Source organism: Protopterus annectens, chromosome 3.part0 (assembly GCF_019279795.1).
Source record: "Protopterus annectens isolate FY-2018-M chromosome 3.part0, PAN1.0, whole genome shotgun sequence".
In the NCBI taxonomy this organism is placed as follows: Eukaryota; Metazoa; Chordata; order Ceratodontiformes; family Protopteridae; genus Protopterus; species Protopterus annectens.
Window position 1 is genome coordinate 1,932,036,508 of NC_056731.1, and position 21,419 is coordinate 1,932,057,926.

Here is a 21,419-nt window from a genome sequence, read left to right on the forward strand (position 1 = left end):
ACGAAAAAATATTTTGAGCTCTCTCTGCTTACTGCTTGCTGCTTCTTGCTGTGGGATGGATCTGAAGTGTTCTTAAGACACTCAGTCTTGCTGGCTGGATTCTGCTAAAATTCAAAGTCTGGTTATATTTGCATTCACAGTCTGTTGCATATAGAAACTTGCAGAATATACACTGATGAGACAATGTACTTTGCAGCATCAACTTTAGAGAGCAGTAACAAATAACTTTTTATAATAAACCAAACGGAACCACGTTGCAGCTTAAAAGTACTGTTCCAACTTTACTTCTCATATAGTACAGATGATGTGAGAGATATAACATTTACCTTAGGACACGAGTCCCTACCATACCTCTAACATAACTGGATTTATACAGCTCTTTATATACAGTTTTAGTCCTCTTGGTATCCTGTAGAAACAATACTAAGCTTCCTTGTTTAACAATGTCTTGTAAGAGACCAGCTTTTCTGACAGTGTGAATATCCTGTAACAGTGTCCTGATGTCCATGTAGAAAAACATATTTTTGAGGAAACACATTGTCCTGTATTCTATTTGGATCTGTGTATAAAAACATATGTTCTTGTGCCAATGCTGATGAGCATATCCTGTTTTCCATGCAGAAAAACATATTTTTGAGAATTTTATTTATTTATTTATTTTATTTAACATTTGTTGACCGGGAATGTCCGACTAGGTTCCACAGAGCCTGTTTTCAGCGGAGGCCCGGGGAGAAATGCTCCAGATGCATGTCTTTTGGAATGTGGGAGGAAACCGGAGTATCCGGAGGAAACCCACGCGAACACAGGGAGAACATGCAAACTCCACACAGAAAGCACCCCAGTCGAGAATCGAACCGGAGAACCTCTTGCTGTGAGGTGACAACGTTAACCACTGCACCACTGTGCCGCCCCAACAAAACACATTGTCAGAGATCAGCTTTTCTGACACTGTGAACATCCTGTATTTTATTTGGATCTTTGTATAAAAACTTCTGTTCTTGTGCCATATCCTGTTTTTCATGCAGAAAAACATATTTTTGAGGAAACACATTGCCACAGTGTCATTGTCCATTCTTTAAAAGCAGATTTTGCATTTTTGCTCTTGCATACATTCTGTCTCTAAGTCTGTAAGGGAAAAATGTCCATTCTTTAAAAGCAGATCTTATATTTTTGCTCTTGCATACATTCTGTTTTTAAGTCTGTAAGGGAAAAATGTCCATTCAGCAGATTCCTTTTCCAAGCCATGGTCATTTAGTATGACTGCTGATCACATATTACTAAACTCTGTTTCTGCATTTAAGCAAGCCTTTTCTTTCAGCATATTTACAACATAATTAATTTCAGACTTATATTCATAAAATCTAACAATTCCCTCTGTTTTTAAACATACTCAAAACATTTTATATAGAAAACACATTAAGAAATAAACCTATAGTCTTCTATTGATACAAGTCAAAATGCAATTTTACATAGTTAATACAATGATATTAAGTATTACTACCAAAACTGAATGTATTTAACAACTTTTTCTTTTGCAGATCATTGTGTGAAAATATTTTATCAATTATGAGCTGTGTCTGCTTTAGTTTAACTTGATCAATTTATTCTTTTGCAATTATAGAATTTCATTTATGACTTAGAACTGTTTCATTAACTCTTTGCAACTGTTGAATTAACTATAAGAGACAGTAACCATGTGCTACTGCAAGCATTTATACACTACTGAAAACACACAATTTCAATGTCATTTTAACCATAACATTGTGGTCATGTCTTCGAACTGCTCATTAACATATTGGTAAAATACTGAACTGGGCTTAGATAATAAATATTTGAAAGCAATTATTTTACTTGGGTAAAACCAGTGATATTACAACTTGACAAATTACTTTTGAACTTATTACAATGTATCCTGATCAGTATGTATTTACACAGACTGTTTGCTATTTATGCATTTTAATCTAGTAGGTACCCTGGACCCATTGTTTTCTTTAAATATGTTTTTTTCACACATTTATTACTAGACATTAATTTCATTTGTACTGAATTTTTCTGCATTTGTACATACAAAGACTATCATTTGTACTGAAATTTTCTACATTTGTACATACAAAGACTGTAAAGTACATTTACAAATTTAATAACATTAATATTAAGCAAAATCTTGGAAAATATTTATGTCTCTTTAGAAATATTTAGTGGAACTGAAACTGATATGTCCTGTTATTTTAAACTACATACTCAGCAATTAAAAATATTCATGCTTTTTTATACCAACATTGTTTTGCCAAAAACATATTAAAAATAGTGACCATTCTTGCTATTAGGAACATTTATGCATTTTGCATATCTGTATTCTCTCTTGTATAGCTTTAATAAAGCAATTTTAAATCATCTCTTGTTTTTTAAACCATCTCTTGTATAGCTTTACAATTTAACAGGTTGTAAATACAATTTAATTCTAAACAATACAATAATAACCATTATGATCGCTATTAACAACTTGTAAAATATTGCACCCTGTCAGGTTTAATCTAGTTTAGCAGTATTTCTAATACACTAATACCTGTTTTTTCCTCTCCCTAAAAGAGTATTGTCAAGAAGGAATGAGATATTTTTTCCTGTAGCTTTATTTCAGACCCTTGTTGTTTATTTTTTCTGTAGCTTTATTTCAGACCCTTATGCAGTACTGCTTATACAGTCAGTGTAAAACTGAGAAAGTGCCCTTCCCCCTTATACAGTCAGTGTAAAACTGAGAAAGTACCCCTCCCCCTGTAGTACTTCAGCACTGTTTACCTGCCCTATGCTGTGAGAATAGAATGTATGTCAGCCCAACACTTTGGTTATACATTTATTTTATTAGGTTACTAAATAAAGCTTTCACTGTATATTACCTCTAGTAGGTATTTACACCCTCCTGCACAATTGTTTTGAACTGTGTATATACTATAGCCCATTTGCTGGCTGTACTTGATGCAACTGAGGTTTTTTCTTTTAACATTTACTTGCAAACAGATTATAAGTGACATCTATGCACAATTGTGACATTTTATTACAATTACCAAATAGTGTTGCCTGTAAACATTTTAACAATTATGTTTTAATAACAATGATGCTTTAGAAAAACTCAAGCTACTTATCTGGCAATCAGTCTTGTTGTTTATCTTATCTTTCCAGCATTTCCTGTAACTATTCATTCAGTCTAGGAAGGTCTGAGCTCACATTTCATACTCTATAAACTATAATTAATTATTTTGGCATTTTTCCTTTAATGTGATTGTGATTTGCATAACTATGCATTTATACAACATAAATAGACATCATTTTACAATTACCTTACATGGATTTCAGTATTTATTTATTTATTTATTTATTTATTTATTTAACTATTTAACTGTCCTGCCATTAATTTTACAAAAGCTGTTTGAATAATACCATCTGTGATTTTCTTTTTAAAATTCAGAACTTTAACTGTTTGGTGTTACTATATAATTATAAACAAATTGCAAAAAACAAAATAGATATTAGTTTAACCAACACATTTATATTTATATTATTTATATTTGCTGTTGTCTGCCTGCTATTCTTGTGTATTGTAACAGATGTACTCTAGATGAAAAGAACATACATGCATGTCTGTCTTGTATATGTATATCGTTATACAAGCATGTCATGTCTTGTGACTTTAAATCTTTATTCTTATTAACTATTTTTATTTAATTTTATACACTAGAACAGTTTTGTTTACCTTTTGACTGTGCTAAGAATGCCATTCATATAGGTTCATAGGTTCATACTAGGCTATCTGCCCTAGGGCATTTATAAGCCTAGCCAGAGTGTGTGTGGCTTTCACCACCCCTTAGGATGAGAATACTATACCCATTAATTTGCTGTGCCTCTGTCCAGCAGTGATACAAAGATGATTCCCGGGGTAAACCTACGATCTCCCATCCACTCGTCAAGATTTCTCTTGAACAGAGTCAGTGAGGGGCTCTGCCTCACATGGACTGGGATTCTGTTCCATAGTGTAGGGAGTCTCTGGGTGATGAATCTGTCCCTCCAGCACGTCCTATTTATATCCGTGTTGAGGTTTAAGTCTCTTGCTCTCGTGGCTCTGGTGGATTTGGATTTTTTGAGGTGGAGCATGTCCATTAATTCCGGGTTGGACATGGCCTTGTATGTCAGGCACAGATCACCTCTGAGCAGACGGTATGCGACTGAATAGAGCTGGAGTTTCTTCAGTCGGGCATCGTATGACATATGTTTGAGCCCCTTTATCCTTTTGGTGAGGAACTTTTGGGGTCTTTCCAACTGCATATGCTTTACTTTACTGTAGTACTGATAGATGTCTTGCTTTAACTGAATGAAAGTAAAACATTTAAGAATGATTTGTCCAGACATCAGATCCTACCATCCTACCATGTATGTTTAACCATTTTCAAAACATAAACATATTATAAAATATATTTCTTTTGCACAGATTAACTGTGTATGCAGGAAGTTCCCAGTCTCTGTCAGTTCAGCTAATTTATTTCCTTTATCCTGCAACTGCTGTTGAATTTCCAGTAATGTTGCATGGTCTTTCTGACATTCTTTACTAAGCTGATGTCCTTCAAGGATGCATCTGCAGTCCTTACAAATGGGTTGTCCTGTCGTCAGGCAGCCCTTCGGTTGGCCGGATTCCAAAGTCTGGGTCTGGCCTCGGCTGGTGTCGCACTTCACCCGACGTCATAGCTGCAGTTATTCGGGTATAAAGGCATCAGCCGGCGCCATTTTCCTCAGTCTTTCTTGCCGCGTGGCGAAGCAGAAGCTGTTCGCAAGTGCGGTCGGTCAGATCCAGAGATTACTACTACCGAATACTACTTGAAGACTTCTAAAAGCTAAGTACCCGTTGGGGACTCTTTCTTGCCTCAGCCGATGTCAGAGAAAGTGAATAACTGTTTATCTTGTGGGAAACAAATACCTCATAAAGATTTCCACTCCTACTGTATACATTGTTTAGGCCCAGACCACGACGTAGCAGCTTGTCTAGCCTGTGCTTCTTTTAACTGACTGACGCTTAGACGTCGGTCGGAGTTTGCTGAACAAATTTTCGGCTCTGATTTTGCCTATATTATGCCGTCGGATCCTCCGACAACGCAAATTTCAAAAAGCGAAAGAAAAGGACCGACACTCGCGGTCGCGGTTTTGCGAAACGCGATTAAGCAAACGCAGTGTCTCAGTTTCGGCTGAAACCGAGCAAGCGGTTCTTTCTTCAGCCGAAACCATGCCTTCTACCGAGGCCTCCTCTAACCTGGTAGAATCGGCTTCTGAAATCCAGCCTTCTGTTGCGGTTTCTCAGGAATTATCAGACACAATTCCCCTGGATATTTCAACCCCTGCACGTGGAGCTGCTAGGCCTCCTGCAGCCATGTCTATTAAGGCCTTTGCCAGGGCTAAAGCAGCCAAAGCTTCAAAGACTGTGCCTGCCAAACCCCCCTCACAGGCCCAGCACTAGCTCTCATATGCTTTCTTTGGCTGAGGATCTAATTTCTTTAATTTGTGGATCCCAGCCTCATCCAGACAGGTCCTCTCTCCCACCTCCAGAAAAGAGACCTAGAGCAGAGCCCCCTGAACCAGTATCCACTGATGATTCCTCTGATGACTCAGAACACACAGACCCTCTTGAGGCTTCTTATTCTCCTTACGAAGACTCTGATGCGGAAGAGTCCATTCCTTCAGCCTCTCCACCTGAGGAATTTTCCTTTGGGGAAACCTTGCATGCTATGAGGGAACAATTTCAGTGGCAGGGCCAAGATTTCTCAGACTCCAGAAAAGGCTTAGAACCTTTCTACATTTGCCACAACATAGGCCTTTAGCTATACCTCCAGTTCTTTCTGTTGTAGATGATGCATTTAATGATGCTTGCACTGCTCCTGATTCATTACCTCCGGCTCCTGCTAAGCCCGATATGTTCTACAGGGTCCCGGACACTCATCACCATTTATACAAGGCTCCTTTTGCAGATCCAGAGACTATCTCCCAGGGCCCTAAAGCTGTAGCAGCTACTTCTACTAAAACCCTCCCTCTGAAAGGGAATCCAGGTCCTTAGAGAGATGGGGTAAAAAAGTTTACACTTCTGCTACCTTGTCAGCTAGGGCTTTGAACTGCCAATTTCATATGATTCAATATCAAGAGTTTATGCTTGACCAGTTAACTAAAAAGCTGTCCTCTGAAGAATCTTTAGATAAAAAATATGTTCAGGAAATGGTACATAACATACAGCAGGTTAGTAACCATTCTTTAAAATGTGGCTATGATGCACTGGAGGCTTCCTTTAGATCAGCCATGACTGGCACAGTTATCAGGAGACATGCATGGTTGAAAGAACAGGCATTACCAGACCATGTCAAATCAAAGATTTTGGATGCACCCATGGACAAGGTCAATTTATTTGGTTCCCCTGCTCAGCAGGTACTAAAAAAGATGGAAGAGAAGGCGAAATCTGTACAAACGGTGAAAGATTTCTTACAGGTTCAACCTCCAAGGTTTAGCAGGAACTGGCCCTCCAAGAATTGGTCCTTTCCGGACTCCTCTAAGGCTCAGAGAGGCAGGAATAGGCGTTCAAGAGGCAGACACCAATCCAGGGGTGCCTACAGGGGACGCCAATGGCAAGGTAACAACCAGCGAGGCACGGACGCAGCCACCACCACTACAACAACTCAATCACAGTGACTTGACAGTGGCACCGCCTACCAGGGAACAACTAGAAGCACCCTTAGGCGGAAAACTAACCTTATTTTCAAAAAACTGGCATTGCATCACAAGGGAAAAATGGATTTTGCAAACTATAGACCAAGGTTACAGGTTCCATTTCCATACTCTACCAGGGAAGAGAGGAATGCCAAACCTACCACCTACTCAAAGGACAGAAGCTCTAAAACAAATATCTCAGCTATTAAGAATGAGAGCTGTGGAAAAGGTACCATCTATGGAGCAAGGAAAGGGATTTTACTCCAGACTCTTCCTGGTACCAAGAAAAGAAAACAAATGGAGACCCATTCTAGACCTGTCCGCTTTAAACACATTCCTTATTGTTCCAAAATTCAAAATGCTGACCCTACAGCAGCTTCTTCCCATGCTGGGCAAGGAGTCTTTGCTGGTAACTCTAGATCTCAAGGAGGCATACCTGCACGTCCCCATAAGACCAATTTGCAGAAGATACCTCAGATTTCTTGCAGGATCAGAGCATTATCAATTTTCAGCATTGCCCTTTGGCTTATCTACTGCGCCCAAAGTGTTCACGAAATGCCTGGCATCAGTAATTGCTCATTGCAGACTTCAGGGAATCCAAATTTATGCCTACCTGGACGACTGCCTGATACAAGCGGACAACAAAAGCAAGCTAACAGAAGACTTACAAAGAGTCATTTACCTGCTGCAAGCCTTGGGATATACAGTCAATATAAAAAAGTCAAGGCTGATTCCATCCCAAAGAATAACCTTTCTGGGTGCAGAGCTGGACACATCAAAACAAATGGCATTCCTAACTGCAGAAAAGAAAGAGCAACTACCTCTCTACTTCTTGGCATTAACAAAGCAGAACCACCTCACTGCAAGAAAAGTACTGCAAGCTCTAGGCTTCATGGCATCCTGCATAATTCTAGTCCCTCATGCCAGACTGCATATGAGAAAGCTACAGTGGTACCTAAAGAATTTGTGGTCCCAACACAAGCACAGCCTAGAAACCAAAATTCCAATAATCCCATGCCTGAAGCAAGAGTTCCTATGGTGGGCTCAGGCCTGTCAATCAAACACAGGATTGCCCTTCTGCAACAGCCAACCAAGCCAAACCATCACGACAGATGCCTCAGACCTCGGTTGGGGGGCACACATGCTGGGCAAGTGCATACAAGGCTTATGGACTCAAGACCAGCTGCGCCTACACATAAATCTAAAGGAAATGCTGGCAGTAAAATTGGCAATTCAGTCATTCAGACCATTTCTCCAAGAAGGTCAGTTGATGATAAGGACAGACAACACCACAGTTATGTGGTACATCAACAAACAGGAGGCACCCATTCATATCCTCTATGCCGGCTGGCACTGGACCTATGGGATGTGGCCCTGAGCTACAACATTCAGTTACAAGCAATTTTTGTACCGGGAAAAGAAAACATTCTAGCAGATATATTAAGCAGAACTACCACAGATGCCCACGAATGGATGCTTCATCCGGACATCTTCAAAGCCATCACAAGGGAATGGGGATTACCACAAATAGACTTGTTTGCATCCCCATTCAATCACCAGCTAAAGAAATTCTGCACAAGGACGTACCACCCACTTGCTTGGAAGGTGGACTCCCTATCTTTCAGTTGGAAAAACCTGACAGCATACGCATTCCCACCACTTCCTTTGATGCACAAGGTGCTTCTGAAGATCAAAGAGGACTGTCCAAGGATCATTCTGATAGCTCCAGACTGGCCAAGACAACATTGGTACCCATTGCTGAGGAGCATGTCTCGGGAACAAATATGGACACTACCCTGATCCCATTACTGTTAACACAGAACAACTACAACATCCTGCATCCAAACCTGAAAACTCTGCAGCTAACTGCCTGGAACATTACATAACAGCAATTAACCCAAAGTTATCCCAAAGGGTTAAAGACATAATCCTGGAGGCTCGCAGACCTTCAACAAGAAAGAATTATGCAGCAAAATGGAAAAGATATCTCATTTGGAGTACTGCAAAGGAGAAGATGTGACTCTGGTAAACATGGCCAACATCCTGGAGTACTTGGCAGAGCTCTTCCACACAGGCCTGTCCTATTCTTCCATCAAGATACATGCATCAGCTATTTCAGCAGAATACAGCTTGGATCCTCCTGTCTTCTCTCATCCCCTGCTCAGACAGTTTCTGAGAGGAATTAAAAATGTAAAACCTCCCAGGAAACCACCATTGCCAGCATGGGACTTGAACTTTGTGCTAGAAAAGTTGACACTTCCTCCTTCGAGCCAGCAGCAACAGCAGAATTACAATACTTATCCTGGAAGACTGCTTTCCTGCTGGCAATAACTTCAGCAAGAAGGGTCTCTGAACTACAGGCATTAATGGCAGTGCAACCCTTCCTGATCTTCCATCAAGATAGTGTCCATGAGAACAAATCCTACATTTATGCCTAAGGTGGTATCCAGAGTGTCATTAAATCAGGCTATCCACCTACCTACATTCTTCCCAAACCCACAGAACAGGGGAGAAAGACTTTTGCATACCTTGGATGTACACAGACAGTTACGCTTACTACCTGGACAGGACTAAGTCCAATAGAAAAACTGACCAGCTTCTGGTAGCATATGCCACAGGAAAGGAAGGAAAACCAATTTCAAAACAGACAATCTCCAAATGGATAGGAAATTGCATTAGATTTTGTTACTCCTACCATGGAAAGAAAACTCCAGAGAACATCAGGCCTCACTCCACAAGGGCTACAGCCACTACCACAGCTTTCTTACGAGGAGTGGCTACCAAAGACATTATAGAGGCTGCTACTTGGACCTCCGTGCATACATTTGCCAAGCATTACAATTTACCTTTATACTCTAGATCCCGAGCAGGTTTTGCCACTGCTGTTTTGCAAGGGATCCTAGCTACACCATAATCTCTACTCTTTCCTCCTCCCCTTGTTTAGCTTTGGTATTCTACCCATTTGTAAGGACTGCAGATGCATCCTTGAAGGACATAGTACAGTTTTGTACCTACCATAAATGTAGATGTCCGATAGGAATGCATCTGCAGTCAGGATTACCCACCCACCTTCCCCTCTGAGGTACTCCTAGGGTATTTGCCAGCCTTCAGCTAGCTTGGGGGGGATCTATTATGGTGCATTTGTTTGTATATATGTACATACATGCTTATTTTTTGTGTTTGCTCTCTACTATTTGGAATCATTGGCATTTATCCAAATTTAGCCTTCCAGGAGGGCAGCTGGCATCTGGGGCAAGAAACACTGAGGAAAATGGCGTCGGCTGATGCCTTTCTACCCGAATAACTGCAGCTATGACGTTGGGTGAAGTGCGACACCAGCCGAGGCCAGACCCAGACTTTGGAATCCGGCCGACCGAAGGGCTGCCTGACGACAGGACAACCCATTTGTAAGGACTGCAGATGCATTCCTATCGGACATCTACATTTATGGTAGGTACAAAACTGTACTTTCTGCTGAATTTGAAACTCCTATGCACTTTTGAAAAGATGTATGTATAACTTGTCTAAGCTTCCTGAACTCATTGTGTCTGTCTTTTAGAAGTTTACTACATTCCTTTGTAACAAAATGTACTAGGGGTTCTATCAGTAAATGATTTGACTCACATGTGGTGACAGGACATAACTGTTCAACATCAGAATGTAATGGAAACACTTTACCCTTAGTTAATTCTTCAGATCTGTTTTTACAGTCTATTTTTTTAGCAATATGATGCAATATTATTTTATGGCATAATACACAAAATGCAGTTTTTGTTGAAGCACACAATAAACATTTGTCATATTTCACATGGTTTTCTTTGAGATACCAGCCAAACATTGTAATACATTTGCATAATGCCTTACTATCAACCTGCCCTAATAAGGTTTTACATTTACTAATGTGCTGTGTATACCAACATTGCAATTTACTAAAGTTTGGTTTACTCCTGCATGAATTATAAATAATATCCATACTGTCTAATATACAAAACTGTCTATGAATAAATTATCTTAAGAATATACAAACTATGTATGAATGTACAAACTGTCTTAAGAATATACAAACTCTCTTAAGAATATACAAACTCTGCTTAACATCATCCACACTAAATATGTGACACAGAAAAAAAGTCTTACCAGTTAGCAAGAAAACAGGTGATCAAGCTGTTATTGCAGATGGCTAGAAATTTTTCAGAGTCATTTGAGAAGCTGGTGAAGCACAACAGGCAGCGGACTACTGCGCTAGTGGACATTCACCTTTTCTTGAAGAATTTATGGCACTGCGAATTTCTTGAACTAGTCTCACTCCGGATTGTAGACGTCTAAAACATTTACTACTGCAAGCTGCATAAACTGGAATACTTCTGTTTAGGATTTACACATACATACAAATGTTAGTTACTGCAATTTGACTGAAGTGACCCTCTGCAGGGCTTACCATCACTCCTCCTGTGTTTGAATGCAGATTGTAGGTTCAAATGCAGGCTAGCTTGCCATTGAAAAAATTATATGGAGCTAGTCACTCAGCTGCCTCGCCATTGAAAAAATATTTTGAGCTCTCTCTGCTTACTGCTTACTGCTTGCTGCTTCTTGCTGTGGGATGGATCTGAAGTGTTCTTAAGACACTCAGTCTTGCTGGCTGGATTCTGCTAAAATTCAAAGTCTGGTTATATTTGCATTCATAGTCTGCTGCATACAGAAACTTGCAGAATATACACTGATGAGACAATATACTTTGCAGCATCAACTTTAGAGAGCAGTAACAAATAACTTTTTATAATAAACCAAACAGAACCACGTTGCAGCTTAAAAGTACTGTTCCAACTTTACTTCTCATATAGTACAGATGATGTGAGAGATATAACATTTACCTTAGGACACATGAGTCCCTACCATACCTCTAACATAACTGGATTTATACAGCTCTTTATATACAGTTTTAGTCCTCTTGGTATCCTGTAGAAACAATACTAAGCTTCCTTGTTTAACAATGTCTTGTAAGAGACCAGCTTTTCTGACAGTGTGAATATCCTGTAACAGTGTCCTGATGTCCATGTAGAAAAACATATTTTTGAGGAAACACATTGTCCTGTATTCTATTTGGATCTGTGTATAAAAACATATGTTCTTGTGCCAATGCTGATAAGCATATCCTGTTTTCCATGCAGAAAAACATAATTTTGAGAAAACACATTGTCAGAGATCAGCTTTTCTGACAGTGTGAACATCCTGTATTTTATTTGGATCTTTGTATAAAAACATCTGTTCTTGTGCCATATCCTGTTTTTCATGCAGAAAAACATATTTTTGAGGAAACACGTTGCCACAGTGTCATTGTCCATTCTTTAAAATCAGATTTTGCATTTTTTGCTCTTGCATACATCCTGTTTTTAAGTCTGTAAGGGAAAAATGTCCATTCTTTAAAAGCAGATTTTGTATTTTTGCTCTTGCATACATCCTGTTTTTAAGTCTGTAAGGGAAAAATGTCCATTCAGCAGATTCCTTTTCCAAGCCATGGTCATTTAGTATGACTGCTGATCACATATTACTAAACTCTGTTTCTGCATTTAAGCAAGCCTTTTCTTTCAGCATATTTACAACATAATTAATTTCAGACTTACATTCATAAAATCTAACAATTCACATCCAGATCCAAGGATGTCATTGTACCCCTGTACTCCTCCCTCATCAGACCCATGATTGAGTACAATGCCCCATTTGGTATGTACCTCACCCGGCATTTGCATCAGCTGGAGAGACCACAAAAGTACCTCACCAAGAGGATCAGGGGTCTCCAACATATGTCTTATTCTGCCATACTAAAGAAACTCCAGCTCTGTTCAGTAGCATACCGCCTGCTCAGAGGTGATCTCTGCCTGACGTACAAGGCCATGTCCAATCAGGAACTCATGGACATGCTCCACCTCAAAAAAATCCAAATCCATCAGAATCACGAGAGCTAAAGACTTAAACCTCGGCACAAGTATGAATAGGACATGCTGGAGGGATAGATTCATAACCCAGAGGCTTCCCATGCTCTGGAACAGGATCCCAGTTCATGTTAGGCAGAGCCCCTCACTGACTCTCTTCAAGAGAAATCTTGATGAGTGGATGGGAGATCGTAAGTTTACCCCAGGAGTCACATCGGTGTCACTACTAGACAGGGGCACAGTAAACTAATTCTATTATATAAGGGGACCTTCACTGTGTCACTACTAGACAGAGGCACAGTATTCTAAATCTATTCTGTGCATTTTTGTACCATTTCATGGGGTGGCGAAAGCCACATCACTATGGCTAGGCTTACAAATGCCCCAGGGCAGATAGCCTAGTACTAAACTATGAAACTGTGAAACTATACCCTGCCAAAGGCAAACGGCTGGGCAGATCTGCCAAAAAATCAATGGGCAGAGGCACAAAAACAAGTCTCATCCCTCATGGACATGGGGGACATTCAACAAGTACCAGAGCAAGAGCAGGGACAAGGATTTTACTCAAGACTGTTCTTGGTACCCAGAAAGGACAAGGCCTAGAGACCAATACTGGACCTATCTATTCTGAACACATTCCTGGATATACCAAAATTCAAGATGATGACTTTGCAGTAGTGTCTGCCCATGCTGGGCATGAACACTTGGCTGGTGACTCTACCTGCATGTCCCAATCAGACAGTTATGCAGAAGATACCTCAGATTCAAGGTTGGCTGAATGCTTTACCAATTCTCTGCACTTCCCTTTGGCTTATCTACTGCGCCCAGGGTCTTTACAAAGTGCCTGACACCAGTAATTGCATTCTGCAGACAAAGAAGAATACAAATATATCCTTACTTGGACGACTGTCTAATTCAAGCAGAGAACAAGGACATTCTTCTACAGCACCTGGTGTTTGTGAAAAGATTTCTAACATGCATAGGGTACACAGTCAATGAAAATAAATCAAAACTAGTACCCTCTCAAGAGATAATATTCCTGGGTGAAAGCTTAAATACAACTGCCCAGATGGCTTATCTCACTCCAGACAAACAAAGGCAACTGACTACCTATTTCAAAATGTTAGCAACAAAGGCCCAGTTATCTGCAAGAAAAATTCTGCAGGCTTTGGGCTTCATGGCATCCTGCATCCTACTAATTCCATATGCAAGACTGCATATAAGGAAACTTCAATGGTACCTAAAAAGTGTTTGGACTCAACATTGCCACAGCCTGAAAACAATGAATCTGAAGTAGGATTGTTCATTTGTCAGCAACCTGTGGGTTACGGATCCGATATCGGATCCGAGCCGGCAACTTGTTTCAAGCTAATGGATCCGAGCTCCTAGCTCCTCCCTTCACCCATAATCCCCTGCTAACCCTCCATGACCTCAGATCTAGTTTGCCGCTCTTGTGATGGCTGGATCCTTTTCTTGAGCTCCGTAGATAAGTGAAAAAAAGTTAACTTTTTTCGTCAGGAATTTCTGTTTTAGTTTAAATTAATATTTGTAAAGTGTGTCTGAGTTAGGTTCCCTATTTTTTAATTAATACCCTCCCTTCGCTGTTCGCTAGTGTGTGAGTGTTTGTTGAGTGTCTTTTGGGGCCTGTGTGTGTGTAATTGTCTTAAGGGAATGGCTGAGGCCCCAAAAGCCATATTTTCTAAATGTACCGAGTGTGGCCATAAGCTCTCCCCGGCTGATGGCCACACTCGGTGCGTTCGGTGCCAACACCTCACCTCGGGCTGTACTATCTGTGCAGCGTTCAACCCCAGGGCACTGAAAGAACGGAGGTCGAAGCTGGTCCTGGCAGGACTTCTACCCCCGGATTCAGCTTCGGCCTCTGCTACTTCCGTGGCTCCATCACAGCCTGTGGTGGTTGCCACTCCTGCCCCCCTGCCTCCGACTGGGACTCAAACTCCTGCTAAAGTGTTGGAGGACAGGGAGGCCAGGAGGGAGAAATGGAGGGAGAAGCACCACAAGCGGCGGGCCGAGACCTCTGTTTCGGACCCGCCAGCTATGCGGGCTTCTCCCACCATTGCTTCTAGGTCTCCTCCTCCTCGGCTCCGATCCCCTTCTTTCTCCCCCCCCCCGGGGCCCGAGGAGGAGGAGACCCGATCTCCGTCGAGGTCATCGAGGCGGCATTCCAGGCCTGCCTCAGTGGCCTCTTCGAGATCCACTTTCAGCTTATCAGATGCAGACTTGGACTGGATGATGCGAAGGTTCATCCAGGCCCAGCTGCAGATGGGAGTGCTCTTGCCTCCCCCCCCCCTCAGGGGGGGAGCTCGACACCTTTTTTCTACCCAATTGCTCCTTCTCCAACCCGCTACCCGGGTTCGGAGCGCTCGGAGCCGAGCAGCCTTGGAGCCGGGGGTGGGTCGGTGCCGACAGTACTTGGTACTTCGGATCCGACCCTACCCTCGAGTCTGTCGGATCCGACCTCTCGGAGCCGTGGTCCGAGCTTCGGATCTGGGGGATTCAGTGTGCCTTTGGCTCCGTCCAGGTCGGAGCACACTGGTCCCTCGGATCCGACGGTCTCGGCACCGGCTTCGATCCCTTCATCGGATCCGAGTGGGAGCCGACTTTCGGATCCATTGGAGAGTGGCTCTCCCTCGGCATTCGATGTTGTGGAGAGGGCTGTGTTGAGAGCATCCGGACCCCCGGTCCTTGCATCGACTCCTCCCTGCACTCCCTCTCTGCTGGGCCAGGCTTCCATCACCCGGCCAAAGGGACAGCCTGCTTCGATGTCACAGACAGTTCCATTGGAACAAGATGTTGCTGGCGAGGCCTCCTCGGACAGTCCCCCCGAGGAAGCTCCCCGCAAGCATAAGTGCAAAAGGAGGCACCTGGACTCCCCTGAGTCCTTAACCGAGGACACGGACTTAGAGGAAGGGGAAGGCTCCCCAAGATCACCCCCTGAGGATGTCTCCTTTGGAGACATCATGGAGATGCTGAGAATCAGAGGTGGGTGGTCTGCCCTCAAGTCTTCCTCTGACGAGTCCGTGTTTCTGGAGGCATTCGAGGCAGGCCCGTCTACCTCCTGGGTGTCCCCTCCAGCCAATCCCCAGGTGGACCTTATTACCACCAGGGCATGGAAGGATCCGGACACCGTGGAGCCAATACCAAAGCGACTGGATAGGATTCTTAGCCCCCCCCCAGACCGGTCACATTGGAGTAAGGGCCCCCCTGTAGATGCCATGTTGACGGCGGCAGCCACAAAGGGGGAATTGGCTCAGGAGAGTCCCTCAGTCCATCCACCGAGCAAAGAGTCCCGTTTGATGGATCGCTTAGGGAAGCGAGTCTTTAGTTCAGCGACCTTCTCAGTAAGGTCTCTGAACTATATGGCACATGTCATCAGGATGCAGCGGGATCTTATCAAAGAATACGCTGCATCCCCCCGGAGTCCATGTCTGAGGAGGATAAACATTTGTACTCCACCCGAATGGCCACTCTGAGATCTTTTTCAAACACCTCTATGCGGCTGTTGTCCCACGCCACAGAGGGAGCCGCTAGGGCCAGCGAAGCAGGCCTAGTCATGAGACGTCAGGCCTGGTTCCGTCATTGCGACTTTACGGAGCCCTTTAAAGCGTCCTTCGCGAATGCCCCCTTTGATGGTTCTGCCCTTTTTGCAAAACAGTTCGCGAGACGCTTGTCCAGAGTGAGAAGGACGGGAAGACTTTGTCTGCCGTCGGAGTCCACTTCTCTGCTCCCCAGCGGTCCTTTCCAAGGAACCAAAAGGGTCAGAAGAAGATGCGGTTCCGGAAATCACAACATTCCCAACCAGCTCCGGACAACCAGTCCTACCATGGCAGAGGTGGACAGGGAAGACGTCGCCCCAGGGGCAGAGGGGCTCCGAGAAATTTTGGGTCCAGAGAACCTTTCTCTGAGCGGCCCACGCAGCAGCCCTGAGGGGGTTGCCCGGCTGCTCCACTCTGGAGGCAGTCGGGGGGCATTTTTCGAAAGATCTAGCGGCATGGGAGTCCATCACAACAGACCGCTGGGTGCTTCGCATCATATCCAGAGGGTACAAAATACCAATTCTCCATGTCCCCTAATCCAAGAACCTCCCCGATGTACCACCTGATCACAGGGAGACCGCAGCCGCAGAAATACAGCAGCTGTTAAGAAAAAGAGCCATCCAGCCCATACCCCAAGACCAGCTCGGATTAGGGTTCTACTCCAGGTTCTTTTTGGTGCCAAAAAAGACGGGGGACCTGAGACCCATCCTAGACCTTTCCCGCTTGAACCAGTCAGTAACCAAGGAAAAATTCCGAATGCTCACTCTTCAATCTATCCTCCCCCTTTTGAGGGAGAACGATTGGATGTGCTCTATAGACCTCAAGGATGCGTATTACCACATCTTAATGGACAAATGATCCAGGAGGTTCCTTTGCTTCCGGCTGGGAGCCAGTCACTACCAGTTCAGGGTCCTTCCCTTTGGTCTCACCACAGCCCCCAGGGTGTTCACCTAAGTGTTAGCAGTGATTGCGGCTCACCTGAGACTCCAGGGAATTCAGGTCTTCCCGTACCTGGACGACTTGCTCCTGACCGCACTAACAAGGCATCTACTTTGCTCGGCCAGAGACTTCTTTCTCCATCTAGCCCCACAACTAGGCATTACTATCAATGTCGGCAAATCTCTACTGGCTCCAACACAGATCATAAAATTCATAGGCGCCAGAATAAACACCAGAGATTTGCGAGCCTTCCTAACTGCCGAGAGAATCAGAAATCTACAACTTCATGTGTGGGCTATCCTTCATTCAGAGGCTTCACCAGCGGAATTGATCCTGAGGGCACTAGGCTCCATGGCAGCAGCGATTACACTCCTTCCATGCGCCTGTTTGAACATGCGAGTCCTGCAATGGACTCTGTTAGTGCAATGGTCCTTCCTATCCCTTCCTCTCCACCATCCCATTGCTATCAGCAAGGCTTGCAGAAGGGCGCTACTATGGTGGCTCCAAGCATCGAACTTCCATACGGGCCGTCCCTTCTGCACCTCTCCCCCTATCGCCACTGTGACCACGGACGCTTCCCGCCTCGGGTGGGGGGGGCATTACTCAGGCAGGACAGTTCAAGGCACGTGGAACGATACAGAGACCTCCCTGCATATCAACGTTCTGGAGATGAGAGCGGTGCTGTTGGCGTTGCAAGCACTTCAGAACTTCCTCCCTGCAGGAATGATTGCAATTCACTCGGATAACATGTCAGTGGTCTGGTATATCAACAAACAGGGGGGAACCAGATCTTATCCTCTTTGCCGCGAAGCCATGAGAGTATGGGAATGGGCGATCTCCACCAACCGCTTTCTGATTGCAACGCACATTCCGGGGAGGACCAACATCCTAGTGGACAAGCTCAGCCACACCCTTCTTACCCCTTACCAGTGGTCTCTCAATCCTCTAGTAGCGAAGCAGATATTCGCAACATGGGGGCAACCCTGCTGCGATCTTTTTGCATCTCCCTCAAACGCCAAATGCGACAATTTCTTCGCTCTAATCCCCCCACCAGGGGAATCTCCAAGAGATGCTCTGGTGCTTGCTTGGCCACCCGGTCTACTCTATGCCTATCCTCCTCTTCCAATGATGACACAACTCTTACAGAAAGCCTCGCGGTTGGGGAGCAAGATGATTCTCATTGCCCCATTCTGGCCTCGACAAATTTGGTTCCCTTACCTGTGGTCTCACCTTGTGAATCACCCTTGGATTCTAGATCCCATTCCGGATCTCATCTCCCATCCATTGGACTTGCCAACTCCAAACCTGGACAATCTGAAACTGACAGCTTGGTTGCTCCAGTTCCACTCCTAGTTAGGACTCCCAGTATCTCTTCACCAGTCAAAGCCATCCTCGTGGCAGCACATAAGCCCTCCACCAGGAAAGTGTATCACAGCAAATGGAAACGTTTCTCCATCTGGGCGGAGCGCAGCGATCTAGATCCCTTTACGGCTCCTCTTCCATCCATTTTAGATTTCCTAACTGAACTCTTTCAAGAAGGCGCTAGTTGTTCAACTGTCAAAGTGCAATTGGCAGCCATTTCTCATTATCATGTGGGACATTCTACAGGGCCCTTGATGTCAGCCACATTGTGTAAAACCTTTCTCAATGGTACCTTTTTACTTAGACCTCCTGTAAAAGAAGCCGTACCCCCATGGGATCTTACTTTAGTTCTTCAAGCCTTGACTGCTCCACCCTTTGAACCAGCTGCTTCAGTGGATCTCAAATTCTTGTCATGGAAAACAGCATTCTTTGTAGCCATTACTTCAGCGAAAAGAGTGTCGGAACTTCAGGCTCTTTCTGTAAAGCCTCCATACCTGATTTCTCACCCTGATAGAGTGTACCTCAGGATCAATCCCTCCTTTCTTCCCAAGATAGCATCAGAAACCAACATAAACCAATCCATAAATTTACCGGTTTTCTTCCCTAAATATCAAAATAAGAGTGAATACAAGCTGCACTCATTGGATGTTCATAGGCAGCTTCGTTTTTATACTCATAGGATGGCTGGCCATAGACAATCCGACCAGCTGTTCGTTTCCTTTGCCAAATTTAACTTGGGGAAAGCTATCTCTAAAGTATCTTTATCTCGCTGGATTTCCCAATGTATCCTACTAGCTCATCAAGCCTCGGGTAGACCCGCACCAGAAGGAGTTCGTGCTCATTCCACTCGCTCCATTTCTACTTCTGCGGCTTTCAAGTCTAGAGTTCCTTTGGATGATATTTGTTCTGCAGCCACTTGGGCTTCATCTCATACCTTTATCAACCACTACAAGCTAGACCTGCTTTCTAGAGGGAGAGCATCCTTTGGCTCTGCGGTGCTTCGTAATATCCTTCCATGATGGCCACCCAGGGTACAGGTAGCTGGGGACTGTGTCCCACAGGTTGCTGACAAATGAACAATCCTACTTCAGATTTAGAAGTTATGTACTCACCATAACGTTCCATCTGAGTAGGTAGTTCATTTGTCTGCAACCATCCCCCCCTCCTTCCCCCTGACCTTCTTTGGATCTATTAGTTTTTAGATATCCTTTGTTGGATATATATGGAGAGGCAAACTCGATCTGAGGTCATGGAGGGTTAGCAGGGGATTATGGGTGAAGGGAGGAGCTAGGAGCTCGGATCCATTAGCTTGAAACAAGTTGCCGGCTCGGATCCGATATCGGATCCGTAACCCACAGGTTGCAGACAAATGAACTACCTACTCAGATGGAACGTTATGGTGAGTACATAACTTCTAATTACTCTCATTCCCTGCCTACAACAGGAGTTTCGATGGTGGGCAAAGGCTTGTCACCAAAACAAGGGACAGCCATTCACATTACCCCCAGCCAGGCAGACGCTAACAACGGATGCATCAGATTATGCTTTGGGGGGTGGGGCCCACCTAGCAGGAAGATGCATTCAGGGCACATGGTCCTCAACCCAAATGCATCTACATATCAGTCAAAAAGAGATGCTAGCTGTTCAGAATGCCCTGACAGCCTTCAAGGACCTACTTCATCCGGGACAACTACTGATAAAGACAGACAACACCACGGTCATGTGGTATATAAACAAGCAGGGGGGCACACATTCTTACCCCCTTTGCAGACTAGCCATGACTTTGTGGGACACAGCATTGACTTACCAAGTACATCTGCAGGCACAGTTCCTGCCAAGAAGGAAAAATACTCTGGCAAACGAACTAAGCAGAAACCTCATGGATCCCCACGAGTGGCAGCTGGATCCACAAGTCTTCAGCATGATAACAAAGAAATGGGGATGCCCGGACATAGATCTATTTGCCTCCCTTCACAACTACCAACTAAAATGATTCTGCACAAGGACTTGTTACAGAAAGCATGGAAAGTGGACACCCTATCTTTCAGCCGGAAAAACCTATCAGTATATGCCTTTCCCCCACTGCCTCTCCTCCCCAAGGTACTTCTAAAGGTCAGACAGGAGAAGCCAAAAATGATACTGATTGCCCCAGACTGGCCCCGTCAGTACTGGTTTCCAATCCTAAAGAACTTGTCTCAATGCCCAGCTTGGACCTTACCTCAAATACCTCATCTACTGTCCCAGCAAAACAATCAGATCCTGCACAGCCAACTCAGGACTTTAAACCTGGCATCATGGTGGATAATGTAGTCATGCAAAACACACCTGTCAGTAAAGCTGTGATGGATGTCATTTTGGAGGCCAGAAGGCCTAGTACTAGAAAATCTTGTGCTGGAAAATGGAAGAGATTCTGTGCTTGGAAACACACACAAGGAACTGATACAGCTGTGCCAAATATTCCTAAGATTTTGCAATACTTAACTGAGATGCTGGACAAAGGCCTATCTTTTTCATCTATTAAAATTCATGCCTCTGCCATTTTGGCTCATTACAATACAGAGCCACCAATCTTTTCTCACCCCTTATTAAAACATTACCTCAGAGGAGCCAAAAATGTAAGGCCTCCAAGGAGATCACCAGTGCCTGCATGGGACCTCAACTACGTCTTGGAAAAACTCACCCTGCCTCCTTTTGAGCCAGCTGCTACTGCTGATATAAAGTTTTTATCTTGGAAAACAGCTCTGCTCCTAGCACTCACTTCTGCAAGGCAAGTTTCAGAGCTACAGGCACTCATGGCTGTGGAACCTTTTATCATTTTTTATCCAGACAGGGTCTCTCTGAGGACAAACCCAACATTTATGCCTAAGGTGGTGTCCAGTGTGACTCTTAACCAAACTATTCA

The 21,419-nt window shown here is 43.9% G+C and overlaps 1 protein-coding gene across 1 annotated transcript in view; it reads left to right on the forward strand.

The window, feature by feature from the left end:
* The window catches only part of PTPN23 (protein tyrosine phosphatase non-receptor type 23), a 1,983,393-nt gene that overhangs the window by 735,414 nt on the left and 1,226,560 nt on the right, over window positions 1-21,419 (forward strand). The window lies entirely within an intron of this gene.